Source organism: Canis aureus, chromosome 1 (genome assembly GCF_053574225.1).
Source record: "Canis aureus isolate CA01 chromosome 1, VMU_Caureus_v.1.0, whole genome shotgun sequence".
NCBI classification, from domain to species: domain Eukaryota; kingdom Metazoa; phylum Chordata; class Mammalia; order Carnivora; family Canidae; genus Canis; species Canis aureus.
In genome coordinates, this window is record NC_135611.1 from 89,489,076 (window position 1) to 89,508,243 (window position 19,168).

The 19,168-nt window shown below is 44.2% G+C and overlaps 1 long non-coding RNA gene across 1 annotated transcript in view; it reads right to left on the bottom strand.

Moving 5' to 3' along the window:
- Positions 1–19,168, bottom strand: part of LOC144319679 (uncharacterized) — a 68,893-nt gene that overhangs the window by 42,755 nt on the left and 6,970 nt on the right. Inside the window, exon 2 of the long non-coding RNA XR_013385436.1 lies at positions 9,103–9,262. This is a non-coding gene — a long non-coding RNA (uncharacterized LOC144319679). The remainder of the gene's footprint in view (positions 1–9,102; positions 9,263–19,168) is intronic.

Here is a 19,168-nt window from a genome sequence, read left to right on the forward strand (position 1 = left end):
AGTGCTCAAGATGTGGCAGCAGCACTGAAGATGGTGAAGAAGATGATGATAACTGAAATTGGAAACCATAGATTCTCCTGAAGGAGAAATCATCTCCACGGTCTCTTCGAGTACCAATGCTATCACCTGGAGCCTGTTCCATTTAACAAAGACAACATAGGCCTTTCTCCATTATTATTTTTTCTCCTGGAAGATCTGATGAATTTAGCTATTTAACTTCTGTCAGAGAGAGGGTTTATGATTGACATATGATTATGTCCCATTCCATGAACAAAAAGTGCTTTCTTTGAAGTGGATCACACGGAGTACCATTTTTTGGAGATATCAAGACCTAGAACCTTGCTAGTATGCTTCTGTGGCTTTATTTGTCCCAGAAGCATACATATGCACTGGGAATTTTCAGGAAATAAACACGATTTATCTGCCTGAAGAGCAATGAGGATATTGTTGGAAAAATCTTTACTAGGCAGCAAATGCCACTGGCCAGATGAAAATAAAATCAGAGAAGACATTAGTAGACAAAAGAATGGATTTCAGGAAGGGGACTGAGAAAATATTTCAGAACTCTAAGTGGCAGATGTGCATTAACGTATTTCCAGCCTAAAAGATCAACGAGAGAGGATTAGGTTGGGGATTCCGAGAACTGTTCTACTCTTGGCCACACCTGAGTATCTCCTGAGCTCTTAGCAAATCACTTACCTTTCTGGCTTTCTATGTCCTCAAGTCTAAAATGAGGTAGCTGGACTATATCAGGAGTTTCTTGGATTATTTGTTAAAACCAATTTTTATGAGAATCCTCAGGTAACAACCAAATAAATATAGGGGTGTTCTGGGAAAGTGGGGTAGGTGGGTCTTGGGATGATTACACTCACCTCTTCCCTCTGGCAGCTCCAGAGGGAAATCAGAGGGAATCCAGGGGTTCCTTGGAGCACAGATTGAAATGCATCAACCTGAATGAAGTACCTTCCAATGCATACACTTCAGCCTCTAGCTTTGCTCTATCTCCTCCGAGGAGTGACCATATTTGACAGTTACATAAAGTTTTATTTCTCAAAGTCTTTCATCGGCTCCTTTATCTTCTGACAGCTCTGTGTTATTAGCTAGCTTTGTTCATGGGAAATGTTACAGCAATTAGGCCGAGGCTTTTGAGGGAGAGGAGGTCAAGGCCAAGATTTAAAAGCAGCTAACCTTGACTCCAGTACACAGACTGAAATAATGTGCACATCTGTGCCAATTCTTAGTAGTGTAATTTGTGTTGATTTTCTTTCATAGTTTTTCCTGCCCTTCCAAATAACTAGGTTTCTAGAGCTAGTAGCCATATATGGTGAATCAACCATGAAAAATTTTGTACGATTTATTAGCTTCAGAGAAGTTGCTGGAAAGCCTAGAGGGGCAGCAGATGGTTTAAAAATATACATTTTCCTGGTGAATTTGGGGCTCTTTCCTATGAGAAATTACAAATTATTTTCCTTGCTATACATTTAGTCAAACAGATGGCACAAGACGGAGAACAAGGATTCTAGAGAGTTTCCATGGCAATGGCTGAAGAGTCTTGGCCAATTTGTAATGACGCGTAGCACAGTATGGGGGGTGGAGGTGAAATTGCAAGGACTTGCTCTGCGACACCCACTGATTTTAAGCTATTTAAATGGCATTTATTGAGCCCGCATTGTATAAAAAGCAACTTCTTCATTATTGGGGGCAAAGGAGAGGGATGTTAGTGACAACAAATAATTGGCTTTTCCTTCTAGAAGTTTCCAGTATTGAGGGAATATGTATGGATTCCCCTTGCACTAATGAAACCAGAGAATGTGTTATTAATATAGGGTTTCCTTAAAACATGTCCTGAAGCAGTGGCAAGAATACAACCCTTGTACACTGGGTTCATCATCAGCTCTTTTATTTGTATACCGTGTAAGAGGCATCGTAGCCCTGTGGCTAAGTGTACACAAAGCCTGGGTTCTGAGCCACAAAGCCCGGGTTCAAGTTCAAGCATCACTATTTCTTAGTGGGTTGAATTTGAATCAGTTAAGTGTGCTGCTACTCAGCTTCTTCATCTACAAAAATGGGAATAACAATGGTATTTAGCTCACAGAGGGGGTAAGAGGATGCTATGAGTTAATGCATAAAAAAAGACAAGAGACATACCTTGAGACAAGGTAGGTGTTAAATATTAGCAAGAGGTATGAGTCCTTGATGCAACATTGTACACTAATTTTCTTTTTTTTTTTTTTTTAAGATTTTGAGAGAGAGAGAGAGAGAGAGAGAGAGAGAGAGAGAGAATCCTCAAGCAGATCCCCCATTGATTGTGGAGCCCAGGACCCTGAGATCATGACCTGAGCTAAAACCAAGAGTTAGATGCTTAAGCCACCCAGGTGCCCCTATACACTAATTCTCAAAAGGCAAAACTCATCTGACCTGAAGTAGGACAAGAGTAGACTGGTTAAGACCCAGTTATCTGGTTCTATAACCTCTAGCAAGCAGTTTCATCTCTGAGGCTCCACATTCTCATCTGCAAAACAGAGAGTGGTATATCCACCCCTTACCCAAAATTCGGTTTGGATATTGAGACTGATGATGCCACACAGATGCCCTGAGGCTCTAAAAAGGTTTATTAGTCACAGAACTTCTGGGGCTTTCTGGAGAGTGTAAGGGCGGGGGGTGGGGGGGTGGGTAGCCAAGCAAGTATAAGAACATTTTAGGGGAACAGAGAAAGGACAGTGGTTTGAGTTTGGTGGGGGGGATTTCCCCTTGCAACTGGAGTTTACCTGATTTAAACTTCCAACCAGAGCCAAAGGAGGGAACACCCAAGGTTTTTGTTTGTTTTGTTTTTTATAAGCTTGTCAAGATAGGAGGCAGAAGGGTGGACCTTCAAAGCTGTCAGCAGCTAAGCATCATAAATGGGCTCAGATTCTTTATTATGCATCTCAGAGGGTTATTGCGAAGACTGAGATTAAACACATACAGATTTAATTCAGTGGCCAATGAACAGTAAATAATGTCACCTTTTGAAATAAACATTGTTTCACAAAAAAAAAATCACTTGATTAAAAAAAAAACCTCATCCCAAAATACAAGCAACATCTGCTTTTTCCTTGTTCTATTTGTTTATTCTAAATGCAATTTTTAAAAAACTTCAGTGTAATCTCTACATGTGAAGAAACAGTTACCAGCAGTTTTGCAGCAATGGAAAGGCTGGGATCTAAATATTCTTGAAATCCGTTGTCACTCGGAATACTTTTTCCCATAGAGATAATGTTATAAATAGAGTTAAGTTCCCAGAGGAATGCTCCAATTCTTCAACTGTAGTACAGCTGAGACAGTCCTTGATAGACCAGGGAATTCTGAGCCCTAGAAGAGCCCCTGGACCTGTTGGACCCCAGGTGAGACTGGCCTAAGAGTTTGGGAATCTTTGTTGAGAAACAGCTGGCTAAATAGCTGAAGGGTCTCCGGTCACGTGGAAAACGCTGGGACCAAGTCATGAGCCTACGTGGAAACCAACCCTAAGCCGGTATGCACCTGTGTGGGAGCGGGAAGGCCCCCTCTGTATGCTCTCTCCCTGGTCTATGCCTCTATGTGGAATGCCAGGGCTCAGCTCTCCTGGGCTACGGGTGAAGGGGGGCAGCGGGGAGATGCTCAGGGACACAAGGTGGTGGCCCTCAGCGCAGAAGAACAGTGTGAGGCTGCTGAGGGAGCAAAGGAAGCAAAGCCGGGCTGATGTGCAGGACAGAGCACAGTTAGTCCCTACACAGCACCTCCTGTGCATTAGAGACCACGCTCAGCACTTTATTAGCACACTCAAACCTCCCACCACCCTCTGATGCACTGTTACTAGGCCCCCCTCCCTTTACAGGTGGGGAAAATGAGGCATGCACAGGTAACTGGCTCAACACTAGACAGCTAGGAAGCAGCAGAGCCAGAAACTGAACCCGAGCAGCTTAGCTACGAAGCCCGGGCCCCTAACCACGACCAACCACTAGAGAACTTTGTTCTCACCCACACGCAAGCGTTTGCCAGGCACAGCCCCAGCAATACGTGGAAAGGGGAACACAGCGAGAGGCCGGATCTCCTGCTAGGAAGCAGAATGGGGGGCCAATTCTGAGTCCAAGTGCCTTTAAGTTCTTGTGTGATGAGAACATCCTGACTTCATGCACTTATTCCTTCAGTACAGGTGCATCAGAGGTTACGGTGGATGCCTGAGATAAAGAAACGGGATTTGGTCCTGCCCTCAAGACGTCCTCAGTCTTGTAAGGGAAACGAAGAAGCAACCAAAAGAGCCATTAGGCAGGGTCTGCGCAGCCAGAAACCCAGGGCACATCTTTGACTCCCCGTGGACTCAAAAACATCTCTCAGTGGGCTCTGTGCCTCCCAGCCACTCTCTTCCTCTCTGCCTGGTGGACACAGAACGTCCACCATCTGGGACTCACTCAAAGCCCCCCTTCTTCTCAGAGCCATCCTGGACTCCCCTGACTCCGTGAAAGTCCGTGACAGGCTCATGAATTTCCTTCCCTCTTGTCACAACTCTGAATACTTGAGATTTACGTGTCCGGGATCGGTCTTCCCACTGGACAATTAACTGCCCTGTCTCTTGTTTGCTGCTGTGTCCCCAGCACCCGGGACAGTACAGATGCCGTATAATCATCTGCCAACTTAATGGAGAACTGAAATTAGTTTAGCATAGCAAACTCTAGATGTAGAAGGTATGAGAAACAGTAAGAACCCCTGGAGAAAGCTGAAACTTTCTCAAAAACTTGACATTTATGAGTACTGTTGTGATACAGGCACAGTTGGCTGGAATATCTATCTATATGTATATTTTTAATCTCTTTATGGAAATTTTTACAGAAGAATATGTATGTATGTTTAGCTGTAAGGTGTTCTTTGGTAATCACCATCTGGCTGGAATTTTCAACTAAACTCATGTCAATTGGGTAGTCTTGTTTTTTTTATTAAGTCATTTTTGAGAATTTATAGTATTTTCACTGTTAATATTCTCCTGACAACACACCATGAAACATCTGATGTTTCTTCTAAGATCATTTTTTTAAACTTATTTTTCATATAAACAGCACCAAAAACTATTATTCCATTAAGTACAATAGGTAGCCAGCTCTAAGTGGGGAGGTGACTTGCCTACACATTAGTAGCCATGCTGAAATGCAACATCCCAGGCCACGAGTTCTGCCTTTGCTCACTCCCAAGGCCTGTACCCTGAAAAGTCGAGGTCTTAAGAATGACCCTGGGAAAAATGAGAGCTGGTCTAAGAACAGAAGCTCACCAACTACTTCCTTGGTGAAGTCTAAGTGAGCTGATGGTGACACAGCCTGGCAGGTGGTAATCAATCATTAATTGATATCCTTTTTCTTTTACTGTATTGTTATCATCATTCTTTTTAGCAGCTTTTATGTCCAGCATGGAACCCAATGCAGGGCTTGAACTCGTGACCCTAAGGATCAAGACTGGAGCAGAGATCAAGAGCTGGATGCTCAACCAACTGAGCCACCCAGACACCCCCAACTGATATTATTAGATCATTAAGTAGCTATTACTAATATTCCCTCTGGAGCCAGTTGCTATCTGCTCGATGTGGATAGGGATTTCTGTCTACTGCAAAATCACAAGTGTCTCCATATAGTACCTGGCACATAATTGGAACTTAATACTTATTGAATATTAGTTTTTTTTTTTAAGATTTATTTATGATAGAGAGAAGCAGACTCCATGCCAGGAGCCCAATGTGGGACTCGATCCCGAGACTCCAGGATCACACCCTGGGCCAAAGGCAGGCGCCAAACCGCCGAGCCACCCGGGGATCGCCTTGAATATTAGTTAACATAACTTTAAACCACCCTAATTTGCTTATATATAATTTATGGACTCTTGGACTCTCCTTACTCATTTTCTTCCCTTTCCTTTCTTACATGATCCCATGTAAGTTCGGTTCTGCCCAACTCCTGACCCCTGACTGCCAAACTTTTTTTTCACACTTACCTAGATTTCCTTGGATAAACCAAGATGCTGTACAGGGAGTGTCAGCCTCTGGCTCTTTCCCACCTCATTGTCTAAAGGGGAAACATCCTGCCCTACCTTTCACTTTTTTAATACACTCTACCACCAGCCCCACTGATACTTTCAAGTATTTATCACCTCTGAGGTAGGTAGTATTCCAGGCCTGAAGACACCATGGTGAGGAAGAAAGGCAGGCTCCCTTTCCTTTGTGGGATTAAGCTAAAATCACCATGGTATCTGTTCTCTTAATGGATTGAGACCCAGAGATGAGAAGAGACAGACTAAATTTTATCCCATGAATTTTAGATCTTTTTAGCAGAGCCATAAAGATCTAAAACCATGGCTAAGCTGAGTAGGCACCCAGCCCTGGGCTCTTTGGAACACCCTTGTGAAAGCAAGGGAACCCCCGCGACACATTTCACCCTACCCCCACCAGCAACACATAGACACTCTCTGCTTCCCTTCTAGCGTGTCCCCCCTTGCCCATGCCAGGGCCTAGCTCTGTCTAGGAGATAATCAAGGAGCACCATTTTCTGAGGTAATCCTCTTCTGTGTCAGATCCTACATCTTAAGTTGCTAAAATAACAATCACAATGTTCTTATTCTTTACTTTCTGTGAGTCAAGCCCTGGGTTCTAGAACACTGTGGTTGCCCTAGAGAATTCAGTCAGGGTGGCAAAGTTGTCCTCTTCTAGCCTAGAAGAGGATTGTATTTATTTTCTTCAGCATGCAAAGGGAAGAGGTAAGGAGGAACTACTGCTCATTCTGTGTGTACTTATGTCTACGGTCAGCATGTGGCAGATTTTCAGACAGATGTGAGGTGTAAAATGGAAACTGCCTTTCCTTTGAACTGGTGGTTCCATTGACATTAGAGTATGCATCAGAATCACTTAGAAGGCTTGTTAAAACATAAGCTGGACCTTGTGTGGGACTTTGCTGGGACCTCTCCCCTGAGGTCCTGATTCAGTTGTTCTGGGGTGGGGCCTGGCAACCTGTCTTCCTGGGGAATGTGACTATGCTGGTCAGGAGACCATGCTGTCCTAAGTAATTCTACTGTTTCCAATTATTCCCTAATAGAAACACCAAGCCAACTGACTCTGTATGCTGGTCTTTTTGGAAAGCTGATACCATAAGTACCATGGAGTATGCTCCTTTACTTTTTAGGCTGAGGATCTAACTGCTGCTCTGACTATCAAGTATTCACACCTGAGCACCCAGGTAAGCTTCATTTCATTCTCCCGCGACCATCACCCCACAGGCTTTCACCTCTGAAATTACAGGCCACTTGTTGAAATTTCTGCTGAAATTCCATGATAACACTAAAATAGGTCCCAGGAGCTCTTTTTGTTTTTTTAAAAGATTTTATTTATTTATTCATGAGAGACACACACACACACAGAGGCAGAGACACAGGCAGAGGGAAAAGCAGGCTCCATGCAGGGAACCCGATGTAGAACTCGATCCCGGGACCCCAGGATCACGCCCTGGGCTGAAGGCAGGCGCTAAACCACTGAGCCACCCAGGGATCCCCCAGGAGCTCTTTTTAAAAGGTTCACCCCTACACATAAATTCCAGTTTGTATTTCCAGATGTTTGCGTGTTCTAGAAGACACCAAAGTTTTACCACACGTCATCATGCCCCATGTGAATAAAATACGTGCCCTACAAGTCCCTGGACTTTTCTTAATAAGCTTTCTGCTTGGTAAATGATTACTGAAGCAGGCTCCAACATTTGACTGCTATTCTCAATGTCCTGTGGGTGTGTGGAGGAGGAGGCAGCAGGGGATGCATGTTAAAAATAAAGTACTTCAAAGGCTCTAAGCTCCTTATAGTAATAAACACAATTTGAATATTAAAGAAGAAAAATTGCATGGTAATAAGCAAAACTACAGTAAAATTTCCCCCCAAACTCTGCGATTTTACAGAGCAGTGGGAAACGAGGCACAGCTTTTTCCCCCAGTAAGTGTGCATTTGAAAGTTAGATGTGCCTGGTTGTCATGACTTGCCCAGCATGCCTCTCCTCAGGAGACCCACAGGAAGCAAATGACAATCTGCTCTACATGTCATACATCTGCATCACAAGGATGCTGTCTAAATGTTCAGAAAGGTTATCTAAGGTCATACCCTCAGGATATTTGCTACAACCAAGTACCACCTCAGTGATGAGGTACTCAAGTTTTGTTTTTGTTTTTGTTTTTGTTTTTTTAAACCTGATGCAGGGTTTTGTTATTGTTGCTTTTGGTTTTAAGTAGGCTCCATGCCCAGTGTGGAGCTTGGGTGCAAGACTGAAATCAAGACCAGAGCTGAGGTCAAGAGTCAGACGCTTAAAAATGGGGCCCCTTATGCAGCTTTTAAAGTTTATTTTATAAGGAAACCATGTCTCTAACTGTAAATGGAAAATCTGTACATAGGAGGTAACTATGAAAACGTATACAGCAAAGGCAAAATGATGTCACTAATTTCCTGCATGATTCTCTTGCCTGCCAAAGTCAAAGATTTGCTCTCTCTCTGTGAGGAGGAAGTGGGGAGGGAAGAGAAGCAGGTATTATAGAGGTATTAAAAAGTTACGTCAAAACCAGCATACAAAGACAAAACAAAGAACAAAAATAAAATATGCAATAGTGCCAGAGTGAGACTTCCTCAACATAATCCTGATGAATGAAAAGATTTTCAATATCATTTTCTTATGATGTGTTTTTTTTTAAGATTTTATTTAAAAAAATAAAGATTTCATTTATTTATGAGAGAGAGAGAGGCAGAGACACAGGCAGAGGGAGAAGCAGGCTCCATGCAGGGAGCCTGACGTGGGTCTCGATCCCGGGTCTCCAGGATCACACCCTGGGCTGAAGGCGGCGCTAAACCGCTGCGCCACCCAGGCTGCCCTTATGCTGTGCTTTGGATTCCAAATCCCACTTTGTCCCTTTCTTGCCCTGGGTCATCCGAGGGCCGTGAGGCTCGGTTTTGTATCTCAAAATGAGAACCAACCTCCAAGATTTAGTTAGAATGTACAGGAAGCCTGGCGCACAGTGGGTACTCAAGTCATTATGGTCAATGGTCACTTCTTGGGAGCAGAAAAAAGTCACACCTTGATATACCTTAGTTCTGTGCCTGATGTAAAGCACACATAGAGGCTCTCCCGTGTTCTTGCTTCAGCCGAGGACAGGCTGGGCGTCGGGTGACAAATCCTACGCAGCAGTGACAAGGTAAAGACACTTGGAGGGCTGATAGGAGGAAACTGCTCATCCATTAGGGGTCCTAAGTAGGTGGTAAGAAGAGAAGGAAACCTCAGATTTGAATATCTGAAGACTGTAGGAAAATAAGAGATCATAGAATCCATTGCCCCTTCGGTAGTGCCAGGTCAGAACTCTGAGCCTCGGGTGGCAGGACCCTGGCCATGGCCCACAAGCAGGGACGGGCAGCCCAACCCAGGCCCCTGCAGCCACACTGTGCTCTTCCCACCCCGTGCCCTCAGCCTCCTCCTCTACCAGCCAACCCAGGCCCTCAAGGTTGCAAGGCATGGACAACCTAGGACCCTTAGCTCCCTTCTCTGGGCTCCAGGATCTAATTTCCAAAATAAGTATTGGCTTCAGTGTTCTCTACTAATTTGTTAGGACAGTTGTGGCCTTTCTTAAAGGCCACAAAAATTTGACTTGTTTTGCCAAACCCCGATTACATCAATTCTCCCTCCCCCCATGCGCACCTCCCCCCAAATCCATATCAAGGGAAAATAGCCCCACTTAGTGCTTTGGTCTATCTCAGGGAATCAAAATTCCCTTGAGACAGCACTTGCTGGGCTGCCTGTGATGGAAAACAGCCTGACCTTCGCAGCCCCCTCCGCGTAGGAGAAAGAGGGGAACAAAACAGGAGCATGAGTGACAGGTTAGAATCCCAGGGCAGAGTGGTGCACGTAAATTCCAGAAAAATCAGGACTGGAAAACCCTCACACGTCTCTCATCAAGAGGGGCCTGGTGAGGGTGCCTGTGGACTGGGCGGGGAGACAGAGGAGAAATTTCGTTCCAGGCCAACAACACGAGGTGGTACTGGAGCCAATTAAAGTTTTCAGCATTAAATCTCATGCTCATTTCAGGATCAGTCTCAAAAAAGAAGCTAAATGAAGGAGACACTGGCCAGGTGGGGATCGGGGTCATGGAAGGCACCTGTCCTTTTTTTAAAAAGGTGGTGGAGGTGCGTCTCCTTGGTTGGTACTGTTCCCACCTGTGGATGCCATTGCCAGATGTGTCCCTTATTAAGACCTTATCTCCGCTTCTGGTGTTGCTCGGTGGTGTTGGGTGGGTCTCCTCTGTACCACCTTCCTGTTGGGTTCTGCCAGTAGGGGGCACCAGAGGGCACAGGGTGGCAGGAGGTGGGGCTCACGGCCTCCACTGGCTCCTTGGAACCACCAGCCTCACCCCAACAGTCCCCTTCACCCCAGCGGCAACAGCTGACATCAAATCCCAGCTCCCCTGTCCCCTGCAGACCCAGCCTGGCTGCCCCTGCAAAAGTGCCAACAGCTCCCAGGGCCGCCTTCTCAGGGGCTCCTGCTCCACAGACCCCATCTTTGAGCCTCTGGGTTTTGATAACCAGCTCCCCCTACTAGTCCCTCATGGGGGACCATCCAGCTCGGCCTGCAGGGTTGTCCAGATCCAGGGCTCCCTGCAGGCTTGGCTGAGGCCTCTGGGTAGAGAAGAGACAAGCCCTCGTGGGTCAGCTTCTCCCCCGCCACTGCCGCCACCTGCGCTTCCCTCCAGGATACTCCTGAGACCTGCTCTGTGCAGCTTTCCATCTGAGTCTGTTCTTAGGGACCCCAACGTAAATAAGCCAAGGCCACTCTAGTTTGATATATAGAGCCCGGCGCTCCTACAGGCAGCATGTGAAGAAATAGAAATGCTATCCCACCAAAAAATACAGGAACAAGGGAGGAGAGACAGGAGAGCAGAAGAGTAAGGACCAAATAAAGAGAGGGAGAGTAAGTGAGGAAACCATGTGAAATACTAAGTGGAGGAAAGTAAATAGCACCCAGATGCAAAGTGGTCCTTAAGAGCTAGAGGATTTCCCTGGGAAGCAGGGCAAGGATGACCCGGCAGCCGCCTCAGGCTTTTGTTTCCCCAAAACTTACATGCACAGAGCAAGGACAATACCGCTGGGCACTTGATTGGAATACAATTTGAACTTGCTTTACCAAGAGGTCCCCCCATGGCCTCATTCAGGACTGAGGCCTTATTTTGCATTTACCTCTGGCAGGAGGTGGAATAAGAGCACAAGGGCCTGTGCTCCCTCTTTTTGAGCTGGGGCTTCAGGTTCAGAGATGCTTACAGAGTCTCAGCTCATGGTGGGGGGTGGTGAGGAGATGCCGGACTTCACCCCGTTCTTACACCTTGACAAAGTCTCAGCTCATGGTGGGAATGGGGAGTGAAAGGATGCCAGACCTCACCCCTTCCTGACACCCTGACAGCCTAGTTAGGAAGGAACCTTCACGGGACCAAGTCCATACCAGCCCTGATTACTGCATTGGCTGGAGAAGAGACCATGGGCCCTCAGGAGGTCTGGCCTTTGTAGTTTCTACAGGATGTAGTAGGTGAACCTCCAGCACCTGTCCCAAGCATTTGGGAACACAAAACTGCTTTTTTAATTAAAGTATAACATGTCCCCTTTCCTGCTACCTCCTCCTGCAGCTGGGCCACGTTTGTCGGGTCAGTAGGCCGGTCAGCACAAGGCAGATCACGTCAAAGGGGAGATGTAGGGGGGACAGGGGTCAACCTAACTGTAATATTTAACTATATTACTTAAAAGCAACTGGAGAAAACTCATTTTAACTTTCAACTTCAAAGAAAGGCCAAGGCGGTCATTGTGGCATCCCCTGGAGACCCAGTGAGGTATTGCATGTTGGACGGCATGACTAAGTGAAGCCTCGCTTATCAGAAGTCAGGAGCCTGACTTGTGTGCAGGCTTGGCACTGATGGCAGGGGGATGGGGGTCAGAAGGGACAGGAAAAATGACAAATGGCCATGTAAGCGAGAAAGAATCACACTACTCCAGAGGTCACTAAGTCCCATCTTTGAATGAGCTCAGGCTAATAAAGATAGGTCAACTTGAGAGTGAACCATTGTAGGAATTGGATTAGCCTGGACCTTTCGGTCAGATAAGTAACAAAGACTCCCTATAAATATATATGCTTCTGTGAGATACGGGACCTTCAGTGGGGGGTGGACAGCCCCTATTCGGAACATTCAACAGGTCCAAACCTCCCAGAGCATTTCAATTGTTAACATCCCACTCTCAGGCAATCAGTTCTTTAAAAAAAATGGAACATCACAAGTGGTCCTCATGATTAATCAGAGAAGTGTCTTAAACACCTCTTTCATCTATTTGAACAACAAACTACTGTTGTATGCCAGCCCCTGGGTTTGGTGCTGTGGTTCCAGGGTAAGGAGACAAAGCAGATGCGGTCCTTGCTTGAATGAAGCTTATAGCCTCAGGGTGGAAAAGACCTTAGAACAAGTAAATAATTCTAATTATGGTGTGCTTTATGCTGGAAGGACCTAACCTTACCCAGGAGCCAAGGAAGTCCTTACTAAGGAGTTAATAGCCTTCTGAGACTTCAATAGGGGAGGTTTGATGAATTAAGAGATGAGGGGAGAAGAGAGTTCTGGAAGAACAAGGAACTCCAGGGTCCCAAATATGAGGCAATACTGTATGTATAAAAGGTTGAGGGCAGGGATCCCTGGGTGGCGCAGCGGTTTGGCGCCTGCCTTTGGCCCAGGGCGCGATCCTGAAGACCCAGGATCGAATCCCACATTGGGCTCCCGGTGCATGGAGCCTGCTTCTCCCTCTGCCTGTGTCTCTGCCTTCTCTCTTTCTCTATCATAAATAAATAAAAATTAAAAAAAAATAAAAAGGTTGAGGGCAGACCCAAATGGGAAGTATGAGGACCAGGCAGGAGAGATGGTTAGGGACCAGTTCTGGAGTTCCTTCCAGCCAGGCTATTGATTACTGGCTCCAACCTTCAATTTAATAGGAAAATGACATGGTTAATAGGTTCCTCTGGCTGCAGAGAATGGATTAGAAAGGGCTAAAACGAGGCACCTGGGTGGCTTAGTGGTTGAGCGTCTGCCTTTGGCTCAGGGCATAATCCCGGGATCAAGTCCCACATCAGGCTCCCCGCAGGGAGCCTGCCTATGTCTCTGTCTCTCTCATGAATAAATTTTTTAAAAGGGCGGGGCTAAGAGAAGCTGTGGAGAGGCGGTTAGGTAGGGAGAGGACAGTGCTTTGGATCAGAACGGTAGCACTAACGGGGGAGTAGAAAAGGTACTTAAAAGATGCCTGTTTGTAAGAGACATAGGAGTGAAATAAGCGAAGTTCAAAGACAAAGTTGGGTGTGAAGGGCCAAGAAGGATTCCCAAGGTTCAGTTGGCCTATGCAGGGGTGGGAGTGATAGTGCCCTTTCCCAACGCAAGAAATGAGGAGGAAGAGGCGGCTTGGAGTGGGTGGTGGGTGAGCATGGGGCAGGCTCAGAAAGCATGACGGCAAGTGTGGCTTTAATTGTGGAGTGCTGAGCTTTCAGAGTGCCCATGTTGAGTAGGCAGGGAAAGGTAGAGCTTTAAAACCGATAAAGATCTGCAGGTAGAGGTGGAGAAGTTTGAGAATCACAGAAAAAAATGAGAGTACAGAACCCTGTGGCTCTCAAACTTCACTGGTGAGGACCTACAATGAGAAATACATCTTATAGCACACATACCCCACAAACGAAAATTACCCTGACCATTACTTCTGCCACGTGACGTTCAGACACTCTTGCCAGCGCAGCTCACAGCCTTCTGTGTTGACTTAATGACCTGACAGTGCGTTCCTGCCCACAGTTTGAAAGCCATAGTTAAGAGAATGCCTGATGAGAAAAAAAGAGGATCCCAAACAGAGCCCGCTAAGATTCTAACAGTTCAAGGCTGAACTAGAGTAGGTGATGCCTACAAAAAAGATAGGATCCTATGGAGAGGTAGGTGGAAGGGGCCAGAGAGATCCCTTGCTACGCTTAGAAGATGAATACAGCAGCTCCAAGAACCCCACCCTCACCAGGTAATCTCCCAAGCCAGGAAGGGGCAAATTTCCACCTTGGATTGCTCTACCAGAGCAGGAAAACCCCATCTGAACATTTCTTCCCCTGACCCGCAGCCTTCTCTTTTATCTCATTGACCAGGGTGGGTCACATGACTCACCCCAAGCCAATCACTCACTGGCTTAGGGAGCACAATTACCATCATGGACTTAGGGCTGATTAACGCGCTCCTGTTCAAGCCATGAGGCTGGGGAGGGGTTACTCTCCCTGAACACAGATGGGGAAACACCTGACCTTTAAGGATCTACCAAGGTGAAGGCTAGGTGAAGCAGTTGCCCAGACTCCTTGCTACTTAAAGTGTGGTTCAGGGACCAGCAACATTGGCATCACCTGGGAGCCTGCAGAGCTACTGAGTTGCAAGCGCCACCCCAGACCCGATGAACCAGAATCTGCATGTTCTCGAGATTCTCAAGTGACTCGCATGGACTGGCCCTTTGAGAAGCACCGGCTGGGGCATCAGTAGGCCCTCAGCATCTACCATATTGCCTGCTGTTGTCCCGTTCTCTGTCCATTCCTTCTCTCACTCATTCTGCTGTCACGAGTCCCAGACCGCCACATATGCTTTGCAAGGTTTTGCTTCATTGACTCAACAGATCCTCTTTTTATTTTCTGCATAAGGAAGCAGAGCAGCATTTTAGCATAAACACAGAAAGCTTCCAGCTGTGACCCACTCAAGCCATTAACATTACTCCTCAGGTCACCCTGTTCTGTTCCCATGAGGTGTAAAATCCTAGCCCAGGGCTGACATGTCACTTGGCTGCTGGAGAGTTCTGTATTGTTTTACAGCCTTAGGCAGGTTGAGGGTTTTGTTGCTTTTTAAATTTGGTCTGTTTCCTAGTATAGCATCTTTTACCAAATCTACAGGATTGCGGGCTTGAGATGAAAACTCCTACACACAGGCAGTGAGTGTAACCCAGCAGATCTGAAGTGCTGGGGGACGTTCTCAGTGAGTACTGTCCAGAATTGGAGGCTCTGAGAAAAGACAATTTTGGTTAAAGAACTGGAGGACTGAACCTAAAAGGAAATGTTAGAAGAATTAACGTACCATAGGCTGGAGAAAGGTAGACAGAGAAGGCATTAAAGACGTAGAAGTGAATGACACTTTACTAAGGTTTCAAGTGAGCAGCTCTCTTCAGGAACTTTTATTTCTTGGTTAAAAAAATTAGGTGTCAGGATGCCTGGGTGGCTCAATTAGTTGAGCGTCTGACTCTTGATCTCAGGGTCATGAGTTCCAGAGCCCCTCACCTAGTAGAGCCTACTTAAAAAAAATCGATATGGATCCTCAAAATTTGATTATCAAAGGATTAATGTATAACACCTTTATCAAATTTCTTTCTATTCATTCATTCCTCCATTTTTATCGATTGCCTTTTTTGTGTCAGGTACTCTGCTCTGACAGTGTTATTTTACTCTCTATATATTATATATATAATATATATTTATGCTAAGTGGCATGAATTTATATATTTTATAAATATAAAGATGTATTTTATATATACATATATTTTTATACATGTGTCAAGATGGTGATTCATTTGTGACAATATTGATTTATCTGAGAGTCTCCAAGACAGTTCTGATAATATGTAGCAACCTCAATATAAAGGCAGATTTCCTTGTGTGGTGCAGACACTTCAACCATCTGCCTCCAAGTGGCTTTCCTGTCTCTGATTCCATTGCTCATCTTACCCACCTGCCTCTCCTTTCCCACCACTATACCCATGTCTGCTTGAATGTGTTAACCCCTTTCACACAGTTCCCTTAATAGGAATAGCTTTCTCCCTAAAATATTTTTCGATGCTGTGAAATTCTTTGAGCTTTTAAAGCTCATCTGTATTCTCTGCAGAGGCTTCTTGCCATTTAAAATTAACAGTGAATCAAATCAATTAAAAATTAACTCTTTCCTCTGTATTCCTCTCACATGATGCTTATATTAGTCTGGCACTTATTCTTCTTTGAATCAAGGTTGCTTTTTTTTCCTGTCTCAACAGTAAGCTTTCTAAGAACAAAGGCCATGTCTTTTCTTTGTATTCCTCCCAGCACCTAGCTGGATACGTGTTTATAAAGTTAGTGCTGCTCACCAAATATTTCTATTACAGTCTTCTAGGCATAGTAGGTTTGCACTTCTTGGACTCCTGTGGTTGGTTAGGGACATGTGGTCCATAATCATCAATCAGTTGTATGTAAAGTGGTGCATGACACCTTGGGCCAAAATTCTAATCAGCAACGTAAGATCCTTCAGCGTCGTCTTTTCTCTTAGCTCCTGTGACTATAAATGTTCTGGAGAGTAGCTCCTCTCTCAGCTGAGATAATGTCAACTTAAAGCAGAGCCCCAGCTGACCCATGATAAACATGTTGAGTGAACAAGAAATAAACTTTTGTTATTTAAACTCCCTGATATCTAGGGTTGTTTGCAAAGCCTAGCTCATCCTGAGTGATATAAATGGTAGGTGATCAAAAAATAATAATAAAATAAAATAAAATAAAAAATAAAAAATAAATGGTAGGTGATCAATAAATACTGCAAGTCCATAATTTTTAAAAAAAAATCCATTAGAGATAGTGATTAATAATTTTATCAATTGTAACCTAACAAGTAAAATTACCAGCCTTAAAGTCAGCTGTCAAGAGAGGCGTTGTAAGGTAAGATGAAGAGTGTAGGATATGCAGCCAGGTAGCTGTTGGTTTGCAGACTGGCTCTAAATGACCTTGGTTGCTGGTCCTCTGCAGAATCGGCATCCTCCAAACCCAGTTGGAGCTTAGATTTATCTTGCAATGTTGTGAGAATTAAAGAGAGTAAATGAATGGTACCTGGCCCATGGTGGGACTCAATACATTACAATGACAATTGTTTTAGATATAGATATATTTTTCATGTCCAGCCATGTGAAAAGTGAGAGATATGAGAAACTAAGCATATTTCAATTTAAGCGAAGTTATTCCCTTCCTGTAGATCAGTGGCACATTGTCTCTTCCAGCCTTCTTTCACTCATCTTTCAAAAAATAAACAAATTTGGGCCCTTATTGATTTTTTTGAAAAGTGTAGGAGGCTACTGTATGAGTTGAGATAGTAATTTGTGACTAAATCTCAGTTTCTCATTGAAAAAATAGAGCTGTTTTTAATGAATTATTCATTTTTTCCCTTTGTACTAGACACTGGTGACTCAAATAAATAGATGTATTGAAAAAAAAAAAAAAGAGAAAAAATAAGACCCTGGATTTGTTTTTCAGTTTTTGTGGATAGAAAATGGGAATCATTTGCTTCTGAATCTCAGTTATATTTATAAAATTTGAAAAATTATCCTGGGTTTGATGATAAATCTGCCCTGTGAATACAGTGTTGTCTTTTGCCTTTTTGTCTGGATTTCCAACACGTGCTCAAATGTACTGAACTCTTCATCCCAATACACCTAAACAAAGGCTTCTAACACTTCCTGTCATAATCCCATGAGAGCTTACAGTTACTGTCCTGGCATTTTCACAACTTGATTACACTCCCGGCTGTGAGCAGATATAACTTCAGTCCCTCAGTGTAAACAGAGAATGACTCATCCTTCTGAGGCAGTAAATAGCAACTTGGGTAGATGAACACCATCTTTAGACTTGTTAATACACCTGTAAAGTAGAAACACATCTCCTCCGAAATACTTTATACATACTTTGATATGTGCTGAAAGAAACATTGTATTCTAAAGATAGGTTCCAATTTCTAGGGCTTTAATAAGAGGAAGGAAAATCTGAATATCCTTATTTTCCAACCCAACTAAGGACTGACTTCTGTGATTGCACCAAAAAGTAGGAGAGGGAAAATCAAGCCAGAAGATAGGAATGCCTGTATTAGTCTTCTCTGCTCCCAAACTAACCTTCTTTCCTGTGACTCCCTTCATCTCCTATCCCCAGTCTCTGCCTTGGTTCTGACCTATTCAAATGAAAGAAAAAAAAATCAAATTGAGTCAGGAGCACTTACAGATATACTACATGGCAGACATTTCAGTTAGTCTTTAGGATAACATTTTTCTCTGTCTCCAAGGACCTAATTATTCAGTGCTGAAGAAATAAAAGAAAATTAATTATACTCCAGCCTGATGAACTGTGAAGGCTCATTCAAAACATGTAATCATGATGGGGCACCTGGGTGGTTCAGTTGGTTAAGCATCCAACTCTTGATTTCGGTTCAGGTCATGATCTCAGAGTTGTGGGATCTAGCCCAGTGTCAGGCTCTGCACTCAGCGTGTAATGTGCTTGTGATTCTCTCTCTCTCTCATTCTTTCTCTGCTCCTTTCCCTGCTCAAGAACTCTTGCACTCTCTAAATAAATAAATAAAATCTTTAAAAAACAAAACAAAAACATGCAACATAAAAACACATGTTGTTCTAATGAAAAAAGTAAAATACACAGTTACATATATAGTCCGGTCCTAATTTTGTAAATAATATCCACTCACATCCTTAAACACTCAGAAAAAATTGGGGATCAGATTGGCAGACTGAGCACACCCATCTACTTTTCCTCCCTCCCTGAATTCCACTGAAATGCCAAACAAGAAAAGTTACAACTAAAGATCAGTAAATTTGAAAATTTCCTGAAAAATGGAACAAAGAGAATTGGATTGATAGAGCAATAAAAGTTTTCTTTTTTTTAAAAGCCAGAAAAAGGATATTGCCAAGTAAGAGTTATTTGTACACTAACTAGAGGGACTTCAAGCTCAGGGTTAACCAGTACATTGCAGGGAGGGGCCTTGTCAATCATTATCTGGTCCATAAATTAAAAGACTGCATTATGAACTCCTGAGCTGGTCATGATCTTCCCATGCCCTTCATAGCTGAAGTTCTGGCGACAGTGGTGTTTGCTTCCATATTAAAGCCTCATAACTGTTTTAGACAGTGAACCGAGGGGCTGTTCTATCAGAAGGGCTGACTCTGGACAGAGAAGTAGAGCTAAACTTGATAACTCAAGGAATCAGGGTGTGAAGAGGTGACAAGAAAAAGAAACCAAGAGATGCTTCTGATATGAGTTTCCCAGATCTCATATGCTGGGGAGAGAAATCTCCC